The sequence below is a fragment of the Silene latifolia genome, chromosome 4, assembly GCF_048544455.1.
Source record: "Silene latifolia isolate original U9 population chromosome 4, ASM4854445v1, whole genome shotgun sequence".
Taxonomy (NCBI): domain Eukaryota; kingdom Viridiplantae; phylum Streptophyta; class Magnoliopsida; order Caryophyllales; family Caryophyllaceae; genus Silene; species Silene latifolia.
This window is the reverse complement of record NC_133529.1, coordinates 66,511,062-66,517,483: the sequence shown is the minus strand read 5'-3', so window position 1 is coordinate 66,517,483 and position 6,422 is coordinate 66,511,062. Positions and strand designations below refer to the sequence as shown.

At 40.4% G+C, this 6,422-nt stretch overlaps 1 non-coding gene across 1 annotated transcript; it reads right to left on the bottom strand.

Moving 5' to 3' along the window:
• Positions 1 to 275: 275 nt before the first annotated feature.
• LOC141654185 (small nucleolar RNA R71) lies at positions 276 to 382 on the bottom strand. The gene has a single exon (XR_012547749.1). It is a non-coding gene; the product is annotated as a small nucleolar RNA R71 (small nucleolar RNA).
• Between the last annotated feature and the right edge of the window lie 6,040 nt (positions 383 to 6,422).

Genomic DNA, 6,422 nt, shown 5'->3' with positions numbered 1-6,422 from the left:
CCGCATTTATCCAATTAGTCGAAAGAAGCCAATTTGGCGGGATGCCTAGTGAAGACCCTCATTCTCATATGGAGACTTTTTGTGACTATTGTGATGCGATTTCTCAAACCGGTGTAACTCAAGACCAAATTCGATGGGTCTTATTTCCTTTTTCTCTAATTGGCACCGCGAAACAATGGTTGAAAGGCCTTGATAAGGCTACTCTCGAAATTGATTCTTGGAAGAAGTTGGCTCTAGCTTTCTACAAAACGTTCTATCCACCGGAAAAGACGAACATGCTAAGAGCTCAAATTACGGGCTTTAAGCAAAGGGATGAAGAATCTTTGTATGAAGCTTGGGAGCGATTCAAGGGAATTTGTCGCTCATGTCCTCATCATGGACTTAGCGAGTGGTTCTTGGTACAACAATTTTGGAACGGTCTTTATGAAGATTCAAGGAACATTCTCAACATGGGATCAAATGGAATGTTCACCGAAGTTGATGACAATCAAACTTGGAACAAAATTGAGGAAATGGCGGTCCATAACTCACAATATAGTAGACCTCGCAAGGCTACTAGAGGAGGAAAGCATGAAGTGGACTCCATTACTCAATTGGGTGCTCAACTTAATGCTCACATTGATACCATCAATTTGAAGTTTGAAAAAGCTATGGCTAGACTTGAAGAAGCCTCAAAATCACCAAAGCATCATGTTAATGCCATGACGGCATCTTCATCAATCCCAAGTGGGATATGTGAGAATTGTGGAACTTTGGGACATGACCAAAGTGAATGTAGGGGAACAAATGAACAAGTGAATGCTTTCCAAGCATACAAGAGTGGTACCCCTTATTCAAACTATTACAATGAAAACACCAAATTCCATCCAAATCTCTCATACAAAAGCCAAAATGTTCAAAACCCTCAACCAACATACACCCCACCTCCCATGAGAAACCAAAATCAAAGACCCTTTTACAACCAAAACCAAGGTTTCCAAAATCAAACTCCATACAATCAACAAAATGACCAAGGTTTTGATGTTCAAAAAGCGGTCCTCCAAATGCAAAAGAATCAACAAGAGTTTTTCACTCAAATGCAAGAGGATAGTCAAGCAAAGGAAATCACCATCAACAACATTCTAGCTCACACCAAAATGTTGGAAACCCAATTGACTCAACTAGCATCTTCAAGCTCACAAAGACAAAAGGGGCAATTACCACCTCAAAGTAATCCCCCAAGATATGAAATGGTTAGTGCCATTCACTTGAGAAGTGGTACAAGGTATGAAGCACCGAAGGAGCAAGTTGAGGATGAAGTTGTGGAAGCTAGTGACAAAGAAGAAATTACGCAAAACTCCAAGGATGGGGAACCATCAAAAGAAGAAATTTCAAAGAAAAATGAAGACAAGGTCAAGGAGAAGGAGCCCATTGTGATTAGACTTCCTTTTCTAAGTCGTCAAGCCAAGCCCAAATTTGATGACCAACTTGGAAAATTTATGGAAATTGTGAAGAATTTGGAAGTCTCAATTCCTTTCACGGAATTAATCAATCACGTGCCGGCCTATGAAAAATACATGAAGGACATCCTCACAAAGAAGAATTCGATCTGGAAGCTTGAGACTATCGCCTTCACTAAGGTGAGTAGTGCAATACTTCAAGGGAGTTCACCTCCAAAACTCAAAGATCCGGGAAGCTTCTCAATACCGTGTACCATTGGCGACACCACGATCAACAAAGCCTTATGTGATCTAGGGGCTAGTGTGAGTGTTATGCCGTACTCGGTGAGTAAAAGGTTGGGGATGGGAGAGCTTAAATGCACCAATATCACACTCCAAATGGCCGATAGATCGACGAAGACACCATTAGGGATATGGGAAGATGTTCCCGTAAGAGTTGGGAAATTTTTCATCCCGGTGGACTTTGTCATTGTTGACATGGAAGAAGACTCCAACATTCCAATCATTCTAGGAAGACCTTTCTTACACACCGCGGGTGCGGTGATTGATGTAAAGCATGGAGAGCTCACTCTAGAAGTGGGAGATGAGAGCATAACTTTCAATCTTGACAAGACCATGAGAGCTCCCCGTTTGCATGAACCATGTTTTATGGTTGATCATTATAGCCGGAAGGATGATAGGAAGAAGTCGGAATTCCAATGGAAGAAGAAAATTGAAGATGCTCCATTCAAAGAGCAAGTGAATTGTAACAAAGAGAGCTTGAAAATCTCACCAAAGTTAAGCAATGAAGAGGATGGCCTCATTGGCCAAGACAAGAAAATGGGAGAGTTGTCTCTATCAACTCAAGAGATCTTTAGTGATCAAGTAGATGAAGTTTGTGGTCTTTGGGACGATGAGTTTGAAGGGATTTTCAATCCCTATATTGGTAATGCTATCGATCAAGACCGACAACAAGGGCAAAGGTCTATTGAAGATCTTTATCATGATAATGATCAAGCTTTTGATTACTTTTTCAAGGTGTTGAGCAACATCAACAACACCTTGGACATGCCCCCATGACATCTCACTAAGGATGAGAGTTTGGTGGAGTCCTCCCTAAACCACCATTTGTAAATATTTCTAACTCCCTAACTCGCATTTTAATTCTTACATTGCATTTTTGTCATTTTTGGATTTTTATGCTTTGATCAAGATAATTATCATTTTTGAGAGAAGTGAGGGAGGGACTAATGATTTAATTAATGTGTAGTGCTTTAGCTTAGTGTGGGGATAGCAATTACCTAGGCTATTCATGCCTTAGTAGTGCCCCTACAATGAAGAACACGGGATTTAAAGAATGAAAAATGACAAGGGATATGCAAGTGCACGGATGGAACTGAATCCGGGTAAAACAAGGAGAATCCGAGTGTCTTCATGGGAATCCGCCCGTCTTCAGGCAATCCGGGCGTCTTTGTCAGAATCCGCCCGTCCATCTGAACTGAAAATTTGAAATTTTGGGACTGTTGAAGAATCCGAGCGTCCTGGTAGAGAAGACGCTCGTCTTCAGAAATCCGCCCGTCTTGGAAGGAAAGACGCCCGTCTTTTTGCCTGTAAAAAATAAGAAATCTCATCTGTCTCGAGAATCCGTCCGTCTTCACGAAGACGCCCGTCTCAGTAGATCGATAAATCCGAGCGTCTTTGCTGAAAGACGCCCGTCTTTAGGCGAGATTCCTGAACAAAAAAAGGCAGAATCCGAGCGTCCCGAAGGAAAGACGCCCGTCTTCCCCTGCAATTCAAAAATTTTCGGGTATTTTAAATACCCCATCCCACATTCATTTTTTCATTCCTTCATTCAAAACACTACGCATAAACCCCAAAACTCAAAACCCTCATCCTCTCCATCACCAAAACAAGATTTCCTCAACCAAATTCAACAAAATCAAATCCAAACTTCCTTTTAACAACAATTAATCACTCCTCTTCCAACAAAAATCAAACCAAGCACCAAAATCTCCAACCTTTGAGTCGATTTTTGAAATTATAAAGGCAAAGCCTTTCATCTTAAAATCGATTTGGGTATACTTGGAAATTGAAGATTTTCACTCTTTTCTTGGTTAAATCATCAATGGCAAGGACAAAAGGAGCAACAAAGGCACCTAAGGCAAAGGCACTCTCAACAAGACAAAAGAGTCTTCAAGCAAAGAAAGCCTCATTGGCTATGGTGGTAGCTAGTTCAAACTTGGAAGTGCAACAACAACAACCTCCCTTGGAAGCAACAACATCAACAACTCCGAAAATTGCTCAATTATCAAACTATCCGGAGGTAATTTTCATTTGTAACTCCCATAGGGATACATTTGCCAAGTATGCTAGAAAATCCTTTCTATCCACCAAATTCATATGTGAAGATGCCTTGAACAAATTGGGTGTCCTTGAACAAACGAAAGCCTTCTTTGAAGCCATGGGGTTGGGAAAATTGTTTGCTACAAGAGAATTGACATACCCCTCCCTTACCTTAGAATTCTTGAGTTCTTTGAAAGTTACTAAGGTAGAGACTAGAGAAAACATCGAGTTCTGCCTTGCTAATGTGAGTAGGCGCATCACCTTTGATGAATTGGGTAAAGCATTGGGTCTTAGTGATTCACCTAGTTATTTCAAGAATCCCGACAAGTATGACCCCGCTCCTCTTTGGGAGGCGATTTCCGGGAGGAAATTTGAGAACTATCATGCTATTCGCGCTATATTAGTCCACCATCCGGGCATTAGAGTGTGGCACAAGGTCATCGGGAATACTATCATTGCAAGAAAAGACACTAACCACTTTACCAAGCTCGATTGTGTTCCTCTTGAGTCGGCCTTAAATATTGGAAGGGAATTCACCAAGCCTTACAATTCTCTAAGGCTTTTGGTGGAAAGATGGCAAAATATTGATTGTGGAAAGCAAGGCACCACTGTTATTGTAAATGGAGGTCTAGTCACTCTTTTGGCTAAGTACTTTGATCCGAATTTCAACAAGGATAGCAAGTATGTGGCAAAAAAGGGGAGTCATCTCATTGACATGGATGCCATGATTAACAAGTACAAGTGGGTCACTCATAACCCTCTTGACACCAAATATGGGTAGCTCACCAATGAGGCTAGATCTTTTACTTTGCCTTCCAAGATATGCCGTTTGAGTGTCCATCGGACCAACTACCTTCTTCCCCTCTCAAAAGAAGCCGAATACATCATCCATCAACAAAGGGGTGAAATTGAAATGACCTCCTCCTCCATTGTCACACCACCCTATCCTTTCAAGTATCAAGAGTTCAAACCCGAAGGTGTTAAAGCAAGCAATGACTACATGACTCTACTTATGCAAGAGATGCACAAGCAAGCTTTTAAGGACCGGGAAGATGCATACTTAGCCCAATATCCACCCCTCCTTCATTTAGCTAGGCAAGGACTACTTGATCCTTCATGTCCTTTGCCTAGTTGGGCGGATATGGAAGTCTTCTTTCCGAATGCATCTAGGGGTGAGATTCCGGGTGACGATGAGGTTGTCGGTGATGAGGTTGTTGATAGCATTGAGGAAGAGGCTAATGAAGAAGAAGAAGAGGATGATGAAGGAAGTGAGCAAGGAAGTGAAGAGGGAAGTGGTGATGAGTCCACTTATATTGAGGAAGATGATGACAATGATGATATGGTGGAAGACTAGAAAGCTTTGGAGGCTCCTACCCTCTTGAGGTTTGTCTACTTCTTTCTTTGTTTTATTTATTTATCTTGATCATGGTTGGAGAGTCCTAGCAACATAGAGGACTAACACCTCGGCCCCATTGAGGTGTTCTTATTTCATTGTTCCCACTTTTGAAAATCCAAAATGACAAATTTAGTTTCATGCATTGCATCTTGTGTGCATGAACTACCCCAACTTTAGGACATTAGAAATAATGTCTAACTCGGTTTGGGGAAGTACATGCATACGCAACGGGAGGTAATCTAAATTACGCTCTCCGTCATAAACAAAAACCCATGCATCATGTAGTATAGATTAGTGTAGCTTGCATTTAGTGTAGAATTCATGCATCATGCTTGCATGATTTCCCATCATTTTGGCCATTGAGGACAATGCCCATATTAGTGTGGGGATGGGAAATTCTAACTTAACTTTTATTCAAAAATCCAAAAAATCAAAAAAATTTTCGAAAAACCATAAAAATTTGAAAAAATTGAAAATCCAAAAACAAGTTCATTTCCTTTGTAGTGTAGTCATGTATATATTATTGTATATATTGTGTTTGTTTTATCCTTGTTCACATTGATCGACTACGCCACATCCGAGACATGAGGATATTGAAGACCGCATGGTATGATCTTTCCAATCTCCTTTTTCCTCTTTATGTTAATGACTATGTGGCTTTATTTTGATTGATGCGGTATAACAATGTGAATTTAGGACTTGCATTTAGTTTATATGTCATATTAGTTGGTAGAATCATTTGCATTAGGATGTTTATATGGTAGTTGCATCATGGCATGTAGTTTGCATGTTAGAAAATTTTGCGAAACTGTCCACTTGGGAAGTCTGACAAGTGTATATAGGCCCTAGTAGATGCTTTTTCTTCTTAAGACTTTGCTTGTTAGAATACTTGTAAAACACCCTAGGATGTGTCATGCTAGTATCCTTTGACCCATGGATTAAGGCCTAGTCAAGAGTACCTTGTGGTGTGATAACTCCTTGGCTACCGTTTATTCCAAGGTGACCCTTGAAACCATGCATCCATCCATCATCCATGTTCTACCACATTTTTGCCATCAAAGGGAATGGGCACAAAAAGAAATCAATTTGAGTTCAATGAAATGAAAAGTGAAAGAAAGTTTGCAAAAATGCATCAAATGAAAAGAGGAGCAAAAATAGAACTCCTAAAACTTCAAATATAAGGCACCCTCACTACATATGGGGTGACTTTGAAAATGTTCAAAAGAAATGCAAAGAAAAGTTGAAAGTTGTCAAGTGTCGAAATG